Source organism: Colossoma macropomum, unplaced genomic scaffold (assembly GCF_904425465.1).
Source record: "Colossoma macropomum unplaced genomic scaffold, Colossoma_macropomum, whole genome shotgun sequence".
Classification (NCBI taxonomy): domain Eukaryota; kingdom Metazoa; phylum Chordata; class Actinopteri; order Characiformes; family Serrasalmidae; genus Colossoma; species Colossoma macropomum.
Genome location: NW_023494799.1, coordinates 23605410 through 23627572, shown reverse-complemented (window position 1 = coordinate 23627572; position 22163 = coordinate 23605410). Strand labels below are relative to the sequence as shown.

The window sequence follows — 22163 nt, the reverse complement described above, 5'->3', positions numbered from 1 at the left end:
AGGATGTGTCATTTCTATTAGAGTAATGTCTCTGAAAGGCTTCACCACGTCATCCTCCTCTTTATTAATGCTGAGGATTGCATTAACAGAGCGCAGCGACCCGTTACTGTAAATGAAATCCAAGCAGACGCACAGCGATTCAGCCTGTTGGCTGCTGGTGGGCGTGGTCAAGGGATTTCCCCAGCCCACTCCAATCAGCGCGCAGCTCCTGAAGCAGGGCGAGCCAGTCAGCTGTCAGCAGGCGTGGCCGTTCCACTTGACCCCACCCCTCATTCCTCCACCCCTCCCACCCTTCCAGCACGCTGTAAACAGCGCTCGGGCGCTCACTATAAATACCGGCTCGTGCAGAAGCCGCTTTTGGGTTGCTTTTGCGTTTTCCTCCGCGAAGCGCACAGAGAGTTTTCCGCCTTGGTGCTGCTCTGGACTTCTTTATTCTTCTTGTTTGTGGACGTTCAGAGAGGAAGCGACACGTCCACAGGTGCGGGTCCCGCTCATCCGTTCTCGACGCGTGCACAGGACGCAGGTGAGTGTTTCTGGAAAGCAGCATTTGGTGGGTAAACACTGAGGGACGATCGTGCATGTGTAGGCAGGCTGTGCTGAGTTTGGAAGCTGTAACATTTGCATTGCTTCAAAGGCTTCAGCTGAGCGTGCGCGAGCGCGAGCGCGAGCGCGACTCATCTCCAAACGCGCAGAACATCGTGTCTCTCAGCGCGTGCATTGTCTCCAACGCGCATCCATGCGCTCGAACGCAAGGCTGTGTCCACGAGAGTGGCTCCCTTACACGGGCAAATGAAGCAAATACCCCACTGCCACCCCCACCCACCCAAACCTGCATCAGCGGAGGGCAAGATGAGGTAACCCTGGGCACTGCTGGCTAATGCTGTCACCCCTCAGCGCAGAAGGCACACAGTGTTTTGATGTGTGTAGAGGGATGGAGATGGTTTGGCCCTCCAAATTCACTCTTCACCAGATGGACCCTCCTGTGCTGTGATGCTGAAGAACATCTGTTGCTGCATGTTTCATCATGAAGCCCACAGGTAAGACCACAGTTCATCTCATTTCTCTGCGAGATTCGTGTTGTGATAGAGTTTTGTCCCACATGCATGTAGTGCTTTTTGAATCATTAACTGGCCACTTTATGAGAAACACCTGCCTTGTACTTCCACTAACTGGCCACTTTATTAGAAACACCTACCTTGTATGTCCACTACACAGGTGTACGCTCACTCACTGTAGACCATCTGTCATGCACAATTTGCCCGCTGCCCTCTACCTCATTCATCCATGGTCAGTTTCTGACCACTGAGCATTCTGCACAAGCTATTGATGAAGGGCTGGAGGATAGCAGTGCTCCAGCAAGATGGACTTTGAGGTGGGAAAGGTAAGTGTTTCTTATAAAGTGGCCAGGGAGTAAAAGCACAAGGTTGGTGTTTCTATTGAAGCAGTCAGAGGAAGTATAAGGTAGGTGTTTCTAATAAAGTGGCCATTTAATCCAAGTTTTTTTATTAAATGGCCAGTTAGAGGTCAGTTTGGGGTAGCACAAGGTTTGTGTTTCTAATAAAGTGGTCAGTTTGAGGAAGCACAAGGTGGGTGTTTCTAATAAAGTGTCCAGTTAGAGAAAGTACAACGTTGGTGTTTCTAATAAAGAGACCAGTTAGAGAAAGCACAAGCTAGGTGTTTTTAATAAAGTGACCTCTTTCTAATAAAGTGGCCAGTTAATGGAAGCACAAGGTTGGTATTTCTAATAAAGTGGCCAGTTAGGGGAAGCACAAGTTTGGTGTTTCTAATAAAGTGGCCAGTTAGGGGAAGCACAAGGTTGGTGTTTCTAATAAAGTGGCCAGTGAGTGTAGAAGAATATCAAAAATGGCCAAAAATTTAACACATATCTTCCTGAGGAACATCAGTGAGAAGCACTTTCATTATTTGGAAAGTGATGCTTACTGCGTAGTATCGGTCACTGACTGTTCAAGGTCTCCCGACTGTAAGTGGTGCTGATCTTAAGCATCACCACAGTGTGATCTGTGTGAAATGTGCGTTCACTGGTCAGGGCTTTAATCCTGCAGCTGGTCTACAACGCTGATCTCCAGCTACTGACAGCCACGAAAGAAGCTGGCTGCATGTGTGTGCTGCAGGCCGATTTGGCATGCACTGGCTTCACATGCAAAAGAATGCACTTGAACTAGCCTGTTGCATTTGGATCCTCAGCCTTTTTCGTAATCATCGCTGGAGTTGGAGGCTGGCCAGCAGCCCTCAGCTGTTTAGCTCTCTCTGTACTGGCCTGTTTCTTCTCTTACTGAAGCATGGGGATTCTCCAGCAGTGGAGAATGCCTCTGCTGTGCCTGTGGCACACTGGCGTCACTGTGCCAGCATGATAAATCAGCCAAGACATGTTGGATTGTCTGAAGTTTTGCACTGGAGCTACACAGTCAATATAACTAACTAATGGAAGTTTATTGAGCTTAAATCATCGAATCCTTGCCACAAACTGTGTTGAGTTGTGAAGCAGTCTCAACTAGACGTGCTTATGTGGTTTCTGAGACTGTTAAAATGGACAGAAGTGGCTGAAAACAGCAACAGCATCCACCCTGAAACTCTTAGCAGCAGCAGCAGCAGCGGAAGGAAAGCGCATGGCAGCCACATTGCATTGTTCGTTCAAAGCCCATTGGCATTGACTTGGGTTTTTTCTTTTCCCTCCTTTGTTTTGCCGCAGTGAAATTGCAGCGTTCTCATATTGTGGCTTGCACAAACAAGTAGTTCTTCAATCTTGTCCATCAGCCACTAAATGGCTGGTGAAATCACGGAGAGCGGCCACTCTTCAGGCGCTGGTGTCTGGAGACTCTCTCTGACCCTTCGCTGTCAATGAGTTGTTAATTAATGGCGGAGAAGCTGCGAGGCGTCTGCAGAATGAGGGTTTTTAATGAAATTAGTGACATCGTGCACTCAGTGCCCAACTTGTACTTGGTTCTGATGGGGTGCTGGAGTGCACGAGATAAGAAAGCATGTATGTATCTGCTTCAGGGGCTGTTAGAAGGATTGAGGTTCAGTGGAAGTTCACTTAAGACAGAATTCGCTATGTTTAATGCTTTTCAAAGGCCTATTCATGATCCTTATAAGGCACCTGCAGCTCATGATATTCACATGCTGATCATGCATTATGCTGGTCATTGTAAAATACAGTTGGCTAGCACTTGCTCTTAAAGCTACAAGGATTAGCTTTAAAGTTGTTAAATTTGTTAAAATTGCTGTTAAAATTGAAAGAAATAGCATTACTGAGTTAAGAGAAAACACAAAAATATGGTGAGAGCGCGCTGCTGTGAGTCACCCTGTAAAGCCCGAAATAACCATTTAAAGTCAGAGATGTCGGGTCGGGAGTTTTTCTGACTACGTCATACGTTTTTACATGTGAACGTCACACGCACTGCCTTGAAAAGAAGGTCCAGATCAATGTTTAGGTCTCAAATGATCTCAAAATCAACATTATACTGAGGAAGATATGATGACAATAGTAGATAATTCACTCACATCCTCAGAAAACACGCCTTTCACCAAAGTTTGACTGAGTTCTCTTTGAATTCTCTTTCAATCATCAGATTCATCCGCTTGGGGAAGGGGACTAAAGCACAACCCACTTTGCATGCAATTACACATTTTCACCAGAGAGATCTCCGAATCCCCAGATCTTACATAGTGTAGTCTGAGTCAGCATTCTTCCAGGGATGCACAGTACAGACAAAAATTATATCATATATTGTTACGTGTCAACATTGCTAATGATGTTGTTTTTGGATATAAAAAGACATTAATTTGTATAAACCTTTTCGGTAGCACTTCACTTAAACCCTGCTAGCCAACATTGACTTCAACATGTCATATCTGTTGACATATACTATCATGAGTTGTTTATTTTGTTCAGTAATATAACAGTGTGATGTTACCATTAATGATAACTGTCTCAACAGATGCTTTATTGTTTGATGTGTGACAGATTATGTCACATGCTAATTTCTGCTGTCTACTCTAGTTAGCAATCATGACATCTGTCATGACAGGTACCAGTAATGTAACATAAGACTCTTGTGTGAGGGAACAAAATCATAACAGTTCATCACAGCATCTGCAATGGCATATTTATAGCATGGTTATGCCTTTGCTGTGTAGCAGGGTGCTAGTAAAGTGTTACCATAGCAATGTGGACTCCTAAAACTGTATGTACTTTGTTGATAAAGAGGGGCAAAAGTAAATAGCAAAAGCTGAATCTTGGAAGAAAATAGGGCTGCGACAGTAAATGCACTGTAGCAGTGTTATTTGGCACCATTAGTCAATGCTGCTATAGCTAATTAGCCTTACTTAGCAACTGTTTTCTAGCTAAGGCTAAAGCTTTAGCCTCAAGGTTCTCGAGAGCACTCTATGTAAACAAGCATATTATGTTGTGTTTTTGGGCTGATGAAGTAAGTTACACGCTTCATACAGTTCACTGATCAGCCATAACATTATGAACACCTCCTCTTTGTCCCTTGTATTAGCTTCACTGACCATATAGGTCACTCTGTAGTTCTACAGTTACAGACTGTAGTCCATCTGTTTCTCGACATACCTTGTTCACCCTGTCCTTCAATGGTCAGGACCCCCACAGGACCCCCGCAGAGCGGTGGATCATTCTCAGCAGTGACACTGAGGTGTGTTGGTGTGTGTTGCACTGGTGCAAGTGGATCAGACGCAGCAGTGCAGCTGGAGTTTTTAAACACCTCAGTGTCACTGCTGGACTGACAATAGTGGGCAGCGTCCTGTGACCACTGATGAAGGACAGGAGGATGACCAACACAAACTGTGTACCAGCGGATGAGCTGTCATCTCTGACTTTACATCTACAAGGTGGAGCAACAAGGCAGGAGTGTCTAATAGAGTAGACAGTCAGTGGACACAGTGTTTCAAAACTCCAGCAGCACTGCTGTGTCTGATCCACTTGTGCCAGCACAACACACAATATGTGTCACTGTGTCACTGCAGTCCTGGTATTGACCCACATCCCAAATATTACCTGCTCTGTGGGGGTCCTGTGGGGGTCCTGACCATCGTAAAACAGGGTAACAAAGTATGCAGAGAAACAGATGGACTACAGTCTGTAACTGTAGAACTACAAAGTGCTCCTATATGGTAAGGAGAGGTGATAACATGGACAGAGTGTAGAAACAAGTAGGTGGTTCGCTGGCTGAGCTCTGTTCAGGTCTCAGGGCATCATGAGGGCAGGAAACTGTCTGGTCTGAGGCTGAGATGCCATCGTGGCTGAGATTCACTGGGATACAGCCGGACCTCGGGGCCAGTGGTAATTGGTTTATTGTAGGGTGGAAGGGACGTGAGCGCTGGGGTATAATCCTGCTTTTCCTGAGTGAAGGTTATTTTGGGCTGTACATTAAACACCTCTGAGCCAAAATGGCTGGCTTCAGTCTGACCTACTTACAGACAGGTGGAGGCTGACAGATGTCCTGTTACTGCAACCCCCCTTCACCACCACCCCCCCTCCACCCCGGCCCTGTCCCTGTCCCTCGCATCCGCTCACTCTCTTTTGCATGCTTGATCCCCTCATCACCTCCTCCCTTCATCCCTGCTTTATTTTTTCTTTCTTTAGATCCTTATCTGTCATAGTTGCGGGATCAGGGGGTTGATAGATGCTCTCTCTCCTCTTTCTTTCTCTTCCTCTCTCTGTCTTTCTCACTCTTCCTGACTCTTTCTTTCTTGCTTTCTCATTTTCATTTGTCTTTCTCACGTTCTCTCCCCTTTCCTCTCTCTTTGCCTCTCTCTCTTTTGTCTTTCTCTTTATCTCTCATTTCTCTTTGTCTCCTTCTCCTTTTTCTCCTTCTCTTTCATCTCTCCCACACATTTCTCCCTTTTCTTTCTATCCCTCTTTCTCTCTTTTAATTCTGTCTCCTCTCTCACTCTCTCCTTTTCCTTCTCCTTTTACTTTTTCTTTATTCTTCTTTCTCTCTCCTGTCTCTCTCCTTTCCTCTATCTGTTCTTCCCTCTCTCTCTCTCCCTCTCTCTCTCTCTCTCTCTCTCGCTCTCTCTCTCATCTCTTTTTCTCTCTCTCCTCTCTTCTGGTTTCTCCCTTGTCTCTCTTCTTTCCTCTGTCTATTCCTCCCTCTCTCTTTCTCTCTCTCCTTTTCCCGCTCTCTTCTTTTCTCTCTCTCTTCTGCCCTCTTTATAGTCCTCCCCCTCATCTCTCTCTCATCGCCTTTCTATCTCTCCTCTCTGTTTATGCTTTTCCTCCCTCTCCTTCTCTCTCTCCCTTTTTTCAGTCTTTTCTTTCCCTTCCTCCCTCTATTTCTCTTCTCTCTTTCCCCTTTTCCCGCTCTCTCTCCTCTCTCTATTTCTCTCCTTTCTCTCTTCTTTCCTCTGTCTATTCTTCCCCCCTCACCTCTTTCTCGTCGTCTCTCTGTTCATCCTTTTCCTCTCTCTCCTTCTCTCTCTCCTTTTCTTTCAATCACCCCCCCTCTGAGGTCTGCTGCAGTGGGGTTAAGTCAGGTTTGTGTGATAAAGATAGCTCGGTGTGAAGGTGATAAGCAGGTGTAATGAAAGTTAATACTGTTGTAAAGATCTTACAGCAGTGAAAACACAGAAGTACTTAGTTCTTGTGCGATTGGGCTGAATATTAATTCACCTGACAGTCAGGTGAGCTGAGTGACTCAGGAGGTTTGAATGTCCTCTGGAGGCTTCGTGTACAGCATGTAACACCAGCCTGATAAAATCATCTCTGATAATGAGTGACTCACGCCGAGCATGCAGGTTCTCATAGTTTCTCAACAGACCACATTAAACAGAGGCTGTTACATCACACAGCCACAATGTCACTCAACCTCACCTCAAAACAGTCAACACGCCACTGAAGCAAGTTGCTTGTTATTTATCAGCCACATAAGACAGAATGGACAGGTACAGTGTACTTTGTGCTCGGTGGACCGCACGGTAGATATTTACCGAAGTCCAGAGAGGCCATGAGCTGTTGCTGTGATTTTCTGGATTGTTATCTTGAGATGACAAGATAATTAACTTGTTATTTTGAGATAACAGTTTTATCATAAGATAACAAGATAAGTAACTCATTATTTCAAGATAACAACTTTTGTTATTTCAAGATAACATGATAATTAACTTGTTGTCTCAAAATAACAACCCAGAAAATTATAACTACCTCATGGCCTCTCTGGACTTCCGCAGATATTCCTCACCCTTGTTTTCTTGTTATGGAAGGCCGGAGAGGCCATGAGGTAGTTATAATTTTCTGGGTTGTTATTTTGAGATAACAAGATAAGTAACTCATTATTTCAAGATAACAAATTTGTCATCTTGAGATAACAAGATAAGTAACTTGTTATTTCAAGATAATAATTTGTTATGTTTAGATAACAAGATAAGTAACTGGTTATCTCAAAATAACAACTTTGTTATCTTGAGATCACAAGACAAATATCTCATTATCTCAAGATAACAGTTGTTATTTTGAGATAACGAGTTATTAATATTGTTATTTCAAGATAACAAAATTGCAAAATCACAAGATGATTAATTTGTTGTCTTGAGATAACAAGATAACTAACTTGTTATTTCAAGATTTTTTTCAATTTTTCTCAAAATAACAATCCAGAAAATCATACCTACCTTATGGCCACTCTGGACTTCCGAATCAACTAGATTCATTTAACAGTGCATTTTCAATGCTTGTAGTGCTTGTAGTGCCAGTAGTATTTGCCAGGGTTAATTTGGGATTTTGGATCATAAACAGGTCTTGGATCAGTCAGGTCATGTGATGGAGGTGGACCCCTCTGTTCCTTTTCAGGTCAGTTTCTTTTCCTTTTAAATGTGTAGCACCTGAAGGAGTGGCTTGTAATTCAATACATTGAGTTCAATCAATTGAAGAAATGATTGTTAACAGAGAAAGTTGTTGAAGGTTGTCATAAAATTCCTGACTAAGGCACATTCAGGGTTCCTGACCAAGTTTCATCTCCATAAAACCTAACAATTGCAGGTTTTATGGAGATGAAACTCACTCAGGAACCCTGAATGTGCTTCGTGAGACACTTCCTGTGCATTGTCACTCCTAATATTTGAACATAGCATTTGAATGAGCCTATAACTAATGTTTACAAGCCCACACTCAGGGCTGGGAGTGGCATCAGGAATGGGAAAGCCAAAGTTTGCCTGCACACCTTTTCTTAACGTTATACTTCACATTTTAAAATAGAAAAATAAAGTAAAGTCAAGACGAGGTCTATGGAGTCAATGTAACTTGTAAAACAGTGTAATGTTTTCTGATTTGGGATTTTTTTCTTAGGTAAGAACAGAATCTATACACACTCAAGAGCACAAAGGTGCGATTTTGAGGTATAAGAACATAAATTTGATGTAGACTTTATCTTAGGACTTTTCTCAAGAATAAACTTAGGAAGAATGAAGCCCATTGTGTCTTTATGTAACTCTCACATCGATAGACTGGCTGTATTTTGCTTTGGACAAAGCCAAAACAGTAAAATGTGAAGTTAGTAATAAATATGTGGCTTACAATCAACTTTGCCAGTGCTGAAACATCTACGCAACCGAAGGAGTTGACAGAGGAGACTCAAGTGCAGTTTATCCAGTTATTTTAGTCAGCTAAGTTCATTTAGCCAACATTAACTCTCGCTAAGTTCACTTATAATTAATATAGTGTTCTTAATGTTTGCCAGATGTCTTTGTTTTCGGAATTGGGTTTATTGCGCTGTTGGTTGGGGGGCACTGCTGCCAGCAAGATGGGCCTGGGTTCGGTTCCCCAGCCGGGTGATCAGGGTGCTCTGATTTCCTCCCACAAGCCAAAGACATGCGGTCAGGCTAACTGGACATGCTAAATTTCTCCTTGGTGTGAATGTATATGTTTGTGTGTCTGCCATGCGATGGACTGGTGACCTGTCCAGGGTGGTTCCTGCCTTCTGCCCAATGACTGCTGGGATAGGCTCCAGCACATGACCCAGAAGGATAAGTGGTTTAGAAGATGTTTGTATATGTTGTCTGTTACTTGGAATTGGGATTGGAGTTGACTCCAAAATTTCTGAAATGGAACAACCCTACCATTAACCATTTTTATCTGATATTAGGAAGTTATGGTGCGCCATGAACTACTGTGTAGGCCTAACTGACTAGACTAACTCATTGACTTTTTTCTAGCTAATGCTAAAGGTATCAAAAACACTGTTATCTTGTTTCTGAAAGTTTTGGGTTGCATAATTGGTTTTAATTGACCATATTCACTGAATGTTTGCCAAGTTTTATAAAAATATATTCATTTTTCACCATATTCCACAGGGATGACAAGCATGTCACTGTTACCAAATTGCCCACATGCACGTGCTTTCGGACCCCTGCCTTTGCCAGTTCAGTCTCAATCTTGGCTGTGCGGATGGATGAGATTTTTCTATTCCAGTCCACGCTCAGCGCTGTGACTCGCCTTCATCCGCACAGTGTCACGACACTCACTGTTCCCCACCTCGGCTCATTTCCATGTAAATGAATACGTTTGTGGGTTCAGGAATATTGGCATGAATATTGAAATCAGGGGAGAAAATCATGAGTGAATGTAGTGATTAATATCCGCAGGGGGACTGCCTCCATTTGTCGTCTAGTTAGGCTTCGTTTGAGTGCTTAAATGATTTTTGGGGGGGTATTTTTCCCTGTATAAGAATGTTATTATTGTAAATCTCAGCTGGAAATGAATTATAAAGGGATAAAGTGAGCTGTTAATGTTGCTACCTTGCAAAGATTTCTGAAATATGATAATAACATAGTGTCATTGTCAGTGGGGTGGCTTGCTACACTTTCCTGTTACATTGTCTATTAAATTAATTATGTAAATCTGTAAACCTGTGTGATGTTAGGCTCCTAAAAGAATAGTTTAGCACAAAATCTAATTTGCAGTCCCCCCCACCTCAAATATAGCTCAGCCAAGACATATTTGGTGTTAAAGTTTGCCTCTTTAACACACTTTAATACACTTGCTTGTGTTGTGTAACACCATATGTTATATGGTTATCTATAGACTTAAAGTACATTTTCTGTCCATTTTTATAGACAACCGTATGTCATACAGTGTCAGAAACCATATTAATAAGTCTGTTTGAGTTTACTTAACAGCTTAGCATGATTTGAAGCTAGTGTGTGATTATTTAAGTGTGCGGTTTGCACCACGCTAATAAGCTAATAAGCTTTATTTGCTGCCTACATTAGCTTTGTAGATCCAGTGCTAAAACAAAAGAAGCAAACTTCTGACACCAAACAAACTGAACTTTTGAGATTATGGCTTATAGAGAGGAAACTAACATTGCTAGCAACTGCTGTTAGCTTTATCTTTAGCATTAGGCTTCCAGAGGGCCATTAGCCCGGGGCGTTTGAGGCCAGTTAGCATGTTTAAGTGTGTATTTGCGTCATGGTTGTGGCCATTTTTATACAGTACCAGTCAAAAGTGTGGTAACACCTACGTACAGCAAAGGTCTTCATTATCTTTGCAGTGTTTCACATTTTAGAATAATAGTAAAGACGTAAAACCTGTTAAGTAGCATATTGTCGCTGTCATGACAAAATGTGTTTTAACTTTTTTACAGAATTTGAAAACTTATAGATTGTGTTAAAATTTTATGATCAGACCAACAGAAATCATCCAAGAATATTTACATTATAAGTTAAGAATATTTTTTATGGGAATACAGTGTTTTGCTCTGACAGCAACACTACGTGGAATTATTTAGTGACCAAAAATTGTTAAATAAATCCCAACTATCCTATATTTCAGATTCTCAAAGTTCTAAGTAGCTACCTTTGGCCAAATCTGAATACTGAAATCACAGTTTTATGCATATGAGAAGATGGAGAACTTATACAAGCTACAGAAGCAAACTTCAGACTTCAAACATTTCTTGGCTGACTACATTTGTGATAAACTGTAGATTTGATTTTTTCATTAAGACACATCAAAGCAGTGAAATGGCCTACAATTTGAACCCACTCTGCACAACTGCCAGTGCCCAGAACTGTGAGGAGTGCAACTGGTCTCTACATGGTATGGAAGTGTTATACTGACCAAGCGCCATCCATATTTGGAATCAGAAGTTGTGCAGTCAGTGCTATTCTCTGAGAGCATTAAGACATTTGACAGAGCCACATGTCTGGCTGTGTTATTAAATGCAGCAGTGGACAGAACACACCCCCGAGAAGACATCCAGAGACTTTGCACTTCCAGATTGGCAATGCAGAGAGATATTTATTAGGGAATTGGAAATGGCTGTGTTTGGCGGCAGGCAACATACATAATAAATGGCTCCATTTCTCATGGTTGTTCTCCCTCGAGCAACAGAGGCATTCCTTCAAAGTGTAAGACAAATCACTGGCCCTTCAGGAACATATGACCTGGCATGTCTCTTCAGCGTCTGACCCTGGCATTCCCTTCAGACGCTGGCCACTACTAAAGACAGGGCCTGCTCCAATTACTGTGCCCACATGATAGGCCCGCCTTGACCCCCTTTTTTAATTGCGAGGGATTCGAAAAGGACCTAGGGTTCAGGGAGAAGTCCCCGCTGTTTGTTTAGACTTTAGTCCAACGTGCCAAGATATGTGTTATGACAGGCGTGGCTCATTATCTGCATATGGAAGGCGTGGATGCCGTTAACGTGATGATACAGACTGGCAGGACAGCTTAGGGCTAATGGAGGGGAAATGTAGCGTTGCTAGCAGCCACTGTCAGCCTTTTCTTTAGCATTAGCCTTCCTGAGGGCCTTTAGCGAGGTCGTTTGGGGCCGATTAGTGTGTTTGTTTGGTATTTGTGTCAGGATTGCTGCTGTTTTCATATAGTACATGCCTACTCATAGCAAGGCCTTCCTTATTTTGCTGTTTTCCACATTTTAGAATAATAGTAAATATGTCAAAACTAAGAAATAGCACACATGCTAGGACATAAAGTTATGTGCAAAGGTCAGAGATCACCTTTCATCTACTTAGTTTCCAGTCAAAAGTATAAATTAAGTACAAGTCATTCATTTTTCAGGAGATATTTCTGAGGAGATTAGATATGAGATAATCCAGCTGCATAAGAAAGAGGAAAGTAGGAGTAAACTAAGTGGAAAAACAGGAAATGCGATACTGGAATCTGGAAACTTCATTGAAGGTGTTTGGAGTTAGAAAATGCAACTGACTTCTAAGACTGAACTTTGGAGGTGTGTCTGCAGATTTCTTTGAGAAACTGAAAGTGAGTCACCTGAAAAGCTGTAATAAAGGTAAAGAGTGATACTATATAGATATATAGTATATATATACTATATAGATAAGATATTATATTTAGTTGTTGAGGCTTCTGCATAATTCAAATATTTTCTTTTTTCCACCTGAAGCTGAAAAATGAATAACATTTTCTTAACGGCCTTTTTGACTGGAAATTAAGTAAATCAAAGGTGGTCTCTGAATTTTGCACAATACTGAATGCTAAGAACTTACTGGATGCTTGTCCAAATTTTTAGTTTTGGAAATCAATTTGTATCTGGACGTCAACTTCACTTTTTATATTAGTCTTGTAAACAAATTTCAAGCATAAGCATAAGCCATTAGATCAAAATATCTTTAAAGTTAGGAAAAATGCATTGAATCAGGTGTGTCCAAACTTTTGACCGGTACTGTGTATGTGTGTGAGTTTGTGTGTGGGGGGTTGTATCTATGCATACATACATGTGTACACTGTTACATGACCAGTGCAAATTACCCCCATGGAACTCCAGAGACTGGTAATAAAGTGAGCCCTGCTGCTTGGCTAGCTTACACGTCTGTCCATCACTTGCAACCAAGGCGCAAAACGCAGCGCCAGAGGCCCTGAGGTTATGAATTTGCAGGTGGATGCTGACAGAGCCATCTCTCTCTGCCTGTGCATAATCCCTCAGCCCACAAACAGCAACTCCGTCAGGCCCCGCATCCGTCAGAGCTGAAGTAATTCATCCTCTGTCAGGCAGCAGCCGCAGACTAGCGCTCTATCAGATGTTACTGATGAAAACCTGAAAATTGGAGAGGCTGACGGTGGAATGCTACGACATGTCTTTTTAGCAATGGGAGAAGAATTGCAGCTGATGTGGGAGCTCGGCTGAGGTGTTACACTGATAGTTCAGCCAAAAGTAAAAAACCTAGCCCATCAGCCGAGACAAGTTTGGGGTCTGAAGTTTGCTTCTTTAGTTTTAAACTCGAGCTACGAGGCTATTGAAGCTAACAAGTAATGAAAACTTATTAGCACTTATTGCATAATGCAAACTGCATGCCTGAATCATCATCAAGTAAACGGTGATAGAGTTGCTTATGTGGTTTCTGACATTGCATAGAAGAAATGGACAAGAGTACCGTGCATAGCTAAAAACAGTCGTAGCAGCCATCTTGAAGCCTGAATTATGTGCAGAGTTTTGTGCATTATTGTGGATAATAGTATAATTTAAGGATATAACAACAAAGCAAACTGTATTGAATTGATCTGTATCACAACATCCCTGCTATAAAAACTAGCATATACCAACCAGTATCCATAGCCACCAGCAATACTAGCATATGTTGCCCTTTGGATGCTGGAATGCTGGTCAACTAGCACGATCATGCTCGGTGACATGCACAGCTTTTCTAATTTTCTACTTTTATAATGTTGACTGCTCTAATAAACTGGGTATAGAAAAAAAACATATTAATGTAAGGGCATATTTTCAGCCAAATCTTATTTTGCCATATCAAAAATGTACCAAATAGAGACACCACTGTATTGTATGGAATCCAATTATGATTTTTGTGAATACTTAAAACAGTTTATAATGCACAGTTTGCATGATTTCAGAAAATTGTTAGCTACATTAGCCTTGTAGTTCCAGAGCAAAAGTAGCAAACTTCAGATACCAAAAATGTCCTGATTAACTACATTTAAATTAAAAGGAAAATTGATATTGTTTTCACAAAACTATTGTTTAAAAGCTCAGTTCTAAAAGTAGTCAATCAGCCCAGCCTAAATCATCACAATCTTGCCTCAATTATGTGGAGTTGTGAAATAATTTTGATAGACTTGCTTATGTGGTTTCTGACACTGTATAACACATTGTTATCTATTAACAAGGACAAAATATGTTAGCATAGTTAAAAACTGTACTAGCAGCAGCACTGTAGCTGTTACTTTTGTCATTTTGATACAAAACTGTAGAAAACAAATAAAAAAAAATCAAATTTATACTTTGCTTAGTGAGCCTGTTTAGTTGTTTCTTATGAAAGTATAACCTTGTGATTAGCTTGTGGTTACAGTGTTAGATCAGGGCACTATAAAGCTTTTGTTTCAGATATTGTATTTTCATAATGTAACTGAATAAACTGGAAATAGAAACATTAATATATTTGTTCAGCCTCTCCTTATTTTGCTGTATTGCAAAATGTATCAAATAGAGACACAAATCTTGAACCAAACATGCCTTGGCTGATCAACTGCATAGTTTATTTGTTACTTTTTAAAACCTCTGCTCTATGTTATCTCGGAGAAAGTTGTAAAAACAACTGCCAATTTTTATGAGCTGATAAAGTGGATTGGAATGAAGGACGAGCTGAAATATGCATAGAGAATGAGTGATTCATGACTAGAACACCTGTTTTGGCCCTGAGGAGAGCCAGGTTAGGGTAGAAACCTGTAATCATGGTGTACGCTGTAGTCCCTCAGGGTGCTTATTAGCGGGTATGTACATTGGGACTGTGCTGAATGCTTCCTGCTGAAAGATGGGCTTTACCCCTCAGGAGTGGAGAATTATTACTTTTGTTTTTTTTACTATACTATTTAAAGGTAATTATGTAATTAGGTGCTAAGTTACTAAATTCCTGGTGAGTTACATTAATATTTGATTTATGAACAGGTTTGAGTCTGCACTTGAGACACACGTACACACGTTGTGGGTTCGTGGGGGGGAGCTGGAGCCTATCCCAGCGGTCATTGGGCGGAAGGCAGGAAACGCCCTGGACAGGTCACCAGTCCATCACAGGGCAGACACATACGTTCACACCTAGGGGCAATTTAGCATCTCTGACAATGTATGACACATACAATGTATGCCTAAATCATCACATTCTTGCCTCAATTATGTAGAGTGGTCAAATAATCTCAGATAGACTTGCTTATGTGGTTTCTGACACTGTATGACAGACTGTTCTCTTTAAACATGACCAAAAGTATGTTAGCATTGCTAAAACCATCTTGATGCCTGTACCTCTGTGCTTTTTTCTAGATAACAGTATAGCAGTTTAAGAATAACATGCAGTTTGCATGATGGTAATTGGTAGGATATAAGCTTCAAGTACTTGTTAGCTATTAGCCTTGTAACTCCAGTGCAAAAGAAAGAAGCAAACTTAAGATACTAAACATGCCTTGGCTGAACAACTACATTTAGGGGAAGGCAAGATTGATGTAAGGGGTAAATCTGATCTAGCATCTCCAATTCACCTGATTGCATGGACTGCACCCGGAGGAAACCCTCACAGATAGGACTCTGGTTGCCCGGCCGGGGAATCAAACCCAGCCCCTTCTTGCTATGAGGCAACAGCGCTACCCACTGCTTGTTTCCAAAAAACAGGACTGTACACACAACAACTTTATTACATTTAAATCAGAATCAAATAACATTCTCTTCTACTTACAAAACAAATGTGCTATGAATTTTTAGAAAGTTTAGAATTCTTTACACAGAATGTCTCTACTTGTTTCCATAAAGTGGCCACCAGAGAACTGAATCTTCTAAGGGTTAAATTTCTCCTGTGGCTTCCCCTGCATGACCGGGCCGCTGGTTTTTGGAACAGTGGAGATGGTGCCGGTCACTCCCTCACGGGAAAGCAGTGTAATGGGGCAACACACACTTATCTCTCCCCTCATCTGTGGTGAAGGCTGGAGCAGGGCCACCTGCTGACAGGCAGAAATGAAGCCATATGTCTCAACACGGGCTGAATGCTCAGAAAAAAAGAAATCACAGACACAACCTGTTACTGCTTTACCACAGTGGAATGCAGTATTTTTAGCAAACAGGGGGTTCAAGAAAGTTGCAGCTCATCCCTGCTGAAAAAAACAGCACAGACCAACATGCAGCCCGCCAGATCACCTAGCATGATCTTCCATACATCCAAAACACAGTATTTCTTGATTGTGCCGGTGAACAGCTACGCTAGTGTAAGCTGTATACTCTTTTTACCCATCTCACCCCAAATGTAGTTGATTAGTCAAGACATTGTGGTGTCTGGACTATGCTTCTTTAGTTTTGTAGCTAACAAGTGAATGGAAGCTTACTAGCTTCAATGCTAATTAGCACTGTGCAAATTGCATGTCTAAATCATACCATACTTGCCTTAAACCATGTTAAGTAATCTCAGACTTGCTTATGTGGTTTCTGGCACTGTATGACACACTGTTCTCTTTAAACATGAGCAAAAGTGTGTTAGCATTGCTAGAACCATCTTGAAGCCTGTACTTCTGTGCATTTTTCTAGATAACAGTATAGCAGTTTAAGAATAACGCAGTTTGCATGATGGTAATTGGTGAGATATAAGCTTCAAGTACTTGTTAGCTATTAGCCTCGTAGCTCCAGTGCACGAGTAAAAAAGCAAACTTAAGATAGTAAGCATGCCTTTGCAGGATTAACTACATTAATATAAGGCAAAATTGGTGTAAGGGGTACATTTGTGCTTAGTTTACCTCATGTTTAGTCATGTTTGGCATCTTAGGTTAGCTTTTTTAGGGTTTTGAGGCTAATGTAGCTAACAAACAATGCTTAGCCCTTTGATTAGCATTGTTGAAACTGCGTGACTTATTTATCACACCATGTGGAGTTGTTAGGAAATCTCAAATAGACTTATTTATGTTGTTTCTAACACTGTATGACAGACTATTATCTATTAACAAGGACAAAAGTATGTTAGCATTGCTAAAAAGTAGGAGCACCAGCCTTGAAGCTGGATTTTTTTTCCATACTTTTGACGTTTTGATACATAACTGTAGATAACTGCTGAAAAATCAAATGTATACATATCTTTCACGCTTTAAAGGTGCTTAGTGAGCCTCTTTAGTAGTTTCTTGTCAAAAGACACTCACAAAACAAGTGTGAAAGCCCCATTTCTGCTTTATCTTGCATGTGTGTGTGTGTGTGTGTGTGTGTGTGAGTGTGTGTGTGTGTGTGTGTGTGTGTGTGTGCATGTGGTGGTTTGCTGGCGCCGTCGTCCGCTTAAATTATTAATGAGGGGAAGAGAGAAAACAACATCCGTTGTGAAATTTATAGAATGCGAGATGCCACTCAGGACGTCCCTCATGCGGATCTGTTTGGTTCTGAAGCCATGCTGCGTTTGTCTACATGTAGCTATTCTGCTGAGAGCTTCGTGCGGGAAGAATATTTGATCTGTAATCTCGTTTTGTATGCCGATAAACAAACTAGCAGCAGGCAGCTGCTCTGATTGAGAATCGCAGCGGTGGCAGGGATGATAAAATGCAAAACAGCATTGATTGTAGCCAGAATGTTTCGAGATTTTTCAGATATTTTGGACTCTTGTGCTCTAATAGCTTTGGCGATTCCTCCGAGGGAGCTCAGGACAAGCCCAGATTACATTCGGTTTATGGGACGTATGTAACTCAACCCTGTGAAAACAATCAATGTCCTTCGCTTACTGGAACCACACCTTGTTCTAGTGAAGTCCTTGTTTTTCCTCAGAAAGGTGCATTCTAGAAACACACATACTTCCTCATGGTGCACCTTGAGTCTGACTTTCTGTTCAGCGGGATGCAGCAGTGCGATTCATTTTTCAGCTGGTGACCTTCTGACCTGTAGGCCGTGTGTATGGATGCCACTGATAATTTGCAGACTGAGCAAGTCTAAATATAGCCGCAGAACATCTACAGCACAGTTATTACAATTGTTTAGGTCCTTTCTTTCTTTTTTTATATATACAGTCGTGTGCAAAAGTTTGTGCACCCCTGGTCAAATGACATGTAAGTAAAAATAAGTTTTTACTTACAAGTCTGTACAGAGAATGCACACTGTAGTGCACAGTTGCTCTGCATTTGCTGAATTCAACATATTGGGGAAAAAATGAAAGGTATAATGTGGCTTGTGCAAAAGTTATGGCATATTTTATGTTTTAGTTTTTTCCAATATATTAAACACAAATAAATACAAAATGTTTCAAAATTGCAGAAAAATGTCAAATTTAAGTGTGTTCTCTGTAGAAGATGTGTTATTTTATCTTGTTGTATTATTGTTGTTATTCTATATCTTCTTTTTTTGTCAGAAAATCAACAAAACATGGAATTTGACCAGGGATGTACACACTTCTGTGTATGAGTGTGTGCTGTATTTTGTCTAAAACTTATTTTGTAACTTGGATTTTACCTTTCTTCCCGATCCATCCATCTGCTATTGCTTTGACAGGGTTCCATTTAAATACTATGCCATGTGCTCAGTCTACCACATACAACTATCCACCTCTCTAGAGGCTCCACCTTGCTGGTGTGTTAGAGACTGTAAATCCTGTGCTGATGCATAGTTTAGAATCATCTAGTCCTTCATCAGTGGTCAGTTTCTGACCAGAGAGCTGCTCTCGGCTGGTTATTTTTAGGCGGTAGTCCACTCTCAACCCAACAGTGATGCTGATGTGTGTAAAAACTTCACCAACACCACTGTGCCTGATACACTTGTACTAGCACCACACACACTTTCATGTCCGTGTCACTGCTGTGCTGAGAATGGACTACCACACAAATAATATCTAGACAGCAGTGGCCCTGTGGTTCACAAACTGACCAATAATGAATGGGGTAGACTGTATAGCGACAGGTGGACTACAGACTGTACACCAAAATAGTGGAGCTATAAAAGGGTGAAGCTCATAAAGTGACCAGTGAGTGGAAATACAAGGTAGACGTTTCTAGTAAGGTGGACTGAAACTATACTTTAGCCAGAAGACTAGCCAGAAAAAAACATATTTATTTATTTAGTGTCTGCTCACTTATTCAACACAGTTAACAATGCATGCACACAACATGGTGAATCCAGTTCACAATACAGCATATGGCACCACCTATCTGTCATCACACAAAGTGGGCCTTCAGTGGTCTTGAAGAAGTCTGATGGGACTGTGCTGAAGTTGTGTTACTTGGAATGAACGAAATTCATTCCAGTCTTGTCTCTATTCATCTGTCCCCAGCCTCAATCATCATTAAGGAAAGCTCTGCACAGGAATGCGGATGTGCGGATTTGATGGCCCATTGGAGAATTAGCAGTCATTTGCTAATGGCAATAATTTGCCATTTACACGTTTAAGCGTGACTCTGTGTCTCTTTGTAATGTAACTTAAGCAACATGCGCTGCGCTCAGAGATAATTGTCTCTCAGCGGAGGCAGCGGGGTTTGTTTTCCATTAACAGCGAATAAAATCTCCAGGATGTCCGCTTTTTTCGAGCGTGTCGCCTTGTTTTTTTTATTTGCTGTCACTATTTTGCAGCATGCAGAGTACCCAGCAGTCAAAATTAAAGCCATGTCATGTCAAAACAACATGACAAATACCCGAAGCATGCACAGAATTCTGGGATGTCCTTTCAAATTTAATAGGACTGACATTAACAACTGAAGTAAATCCTAAGTATTTTTATTGGCTGAAATAGTAATAAACAGAAATAAACAATATATAGACTGATGTCAATATTTCTTTATAACCCTAATGAGATAAAAGAGAGTGCATCTAAAGCACACAGCAGCTTCTCTGATCCTGCCGAAAAAGGTGCTAAATGGCGTTTTATGTCCGAAAGTCATTTGTCTAATATGTGCATCTCTTACATTCAAGCTTTAATCTATGGCTGTCAGATGCTGCTGAAATTTGGGAAATATTACAAACCATTCACACTATCAGTATTAGCTGAGAAGCTGAAGCAGCTGGCAGAGCGAAGGGTGCCGTAGGTGGTGCACATGGAGAGCAGGCCAGTCTCCATGTTAGGCTGATAGCTAACGGCTAACCCCAAGAGAATGGCTTTTCTTTCCACTCTTTTTTAATCATTAGCTCATTAACTCTTTATATTCTGTTCTAATTTACCTCCGACTGCAACTCACTGCAAGAGAGGTAAGGAAATTTGTGTGCTTTGCACTGTATGTACAATGTGTTATTTGTATTCCGCTGTTGTCAGAACAAAATGTGTCTTCAAAATGGTTACCTTACAGGAGAAGAAAAAAGCCTACTTTACTTTTAATGTAAGTCAATGGAACCAGACTTTTTTCCAAGTCGTTTTGGGCTGTTTCTTTTGGTCCATTCATCATGAAATTTACACACAATGTTAAGGACAACAGGCATTTTCAAATTATGTCAAAAAATGAAAAAAGAGAGATACGAGGTTTTGTCCCAACACCAGCGATTTATTTGTTGCATGCCAGTATAACTATAAAGACAAAGCTCATACCTTCAGAAGATGAATCAATATTTCACCCACTACTAGGATAAAGCTCCATCCAATACCTTTGGGACGAATCATAGTTGCGTTTGTGATCCAGAACTAATCAGCCAACATCATTGCTGACCTTAGCAATGCTTGATTTCCTTCATTTCATTCATGATTTCACAGATGGATGAAATCAAATCCCAGCGGTAACGTTCCAACATCTAGTGTAAAACCTTCCCAGAAGAGTAGAGCAGCAAAGGGGGGACAAGCTGCCCCCTATTAATAAGCTTAGCTGTCTAGAGAAGTGTATCTTATATGTTCATGGTCCTGTCAGGACACATTTGATTGGATAGATTCCCCCCAATACAACAAATACTGCATATCAGTGTATCAGCATGTACAATGGAATATTCCAGCAAAGTACTCTTGAAATATGAGACTAGGGAATGAGTCGAGACACCTAAAAAAGATCAGAAATGCGAGACCATCCTGGAAATATGCGACGTCTGGCCACCCTATTCATAGTACTCACCCCTGAAGCCCACTGGGACATGTTATGTGCTACTGTATGCAAGGACCTCACCCTAGCCAGTGAGTTTCTCAAGAACATTCCTCTCCACAGTCCAGAGAGAGCGTCTGTTCCTCTTGGATGTTATTACAGACGGGGCTAAAGGCCACCTGCTTTGTGTCTACACGCAGATTTCTGACACTAAACCCTTCACAGTCTGATAGCCCTTCAGAACAATGCACACAGAAGATTGGGCAAAGGAGATGATGTCACCATTGAAGGCCATGGGTGAACTCCTCACTTAGTTTTCTCAGCATCTCGAGCAAGGAATCATGCACGGTCATTGGCTGTGTGTATTCCATAAGATTGATTATGGTAATGACAGTAGGGCTATTAAGAATCTCAAGGTTGTGCGACTGAAGTGTTTTTATGTGGTGCACGAAACAGCAGGGAGTTACCGAAAGCGTGAGTCAAGCTGTGGCTCACAGAGGGAGTTGATGAGTTGATCTATGACTTTAATTCGCTCAATGCAGCTTGGAGTGTAAAATTTAAGCTTGATTTCGAACACGTGTTTCGCTTGGGGTGAGTGTTTAGTGCTTGGAGAATCCCAATTGTGTCTGGGCGGGTCACTTGTTAGCTTGCTAACTGTGTTGCGTAACTTGCAACTCGTCTTTTTAACTGGGAACATTAGAAACAGAGGCTGCATTCCGCTTTTACTTCTTCCCAAGGCACCTTTGGTCCTTGTATTGAAAGGGGACTTTGAAAAAGGGAGGATTTGTGACCTAATCTGTCATCTTAGATGACAGCCTTGCATATTTCGGACAAATCTTGAATCCTCAGATGTTCGGTAGGTCCCAGCCCCACTTTGTCTGACCACTTCAGGAAGCTTAAGCAGATTTTTCATTAGAGAAATGGACATCCGTTCATGGAATTGCTAAAGGAGCATCAAATTAAAGAGTGCTTCTGTCTACAGTGATTAAAGTGTGAGGGAAAGAAGCTTAAATGGTAATGTGAGCAAGAGGGTCGCTGCAGATCCTCAGGGGAATTAGCAAATCATTAGCGTCCTTTAATTGTATTTTTTTCTCTTTTTGTTAGATAATACTTCATTTACTCATTCTTTTATTATACAAGCCTACTAGATTCTCAGGTTTCTTAATAAGATTTGCCTTTAGATTATGCCGCCGGTGACTGGAGG

General features: G+C 41.4%; 1 protein-coding gene across 2 annotated transcripts in view; it reads left to right on the top strand.

Moving 5' to 3' along the window:
- Positions 1-342: 342 nt before the first annotated feature.
- LOC118819056 (cell migration inducing hyaluronidase 1) overlaps positions 343-22163 on the top strand; it is a 173401-nt gene continuing 151580 nt past the window's right edge. Inside the window, exon 1 of one of the 2 annotated variants that reach the window (XM_036586670.1) lies at positions 343-523. The gene's annotated coding sequence lies outside the window, so the exon portion shown is untranslated. The remainder of the gene's footprint in view (positions 524-22163) is intronic. The other variant, XM_036586671.1, reaches the window with a different exon arrangement.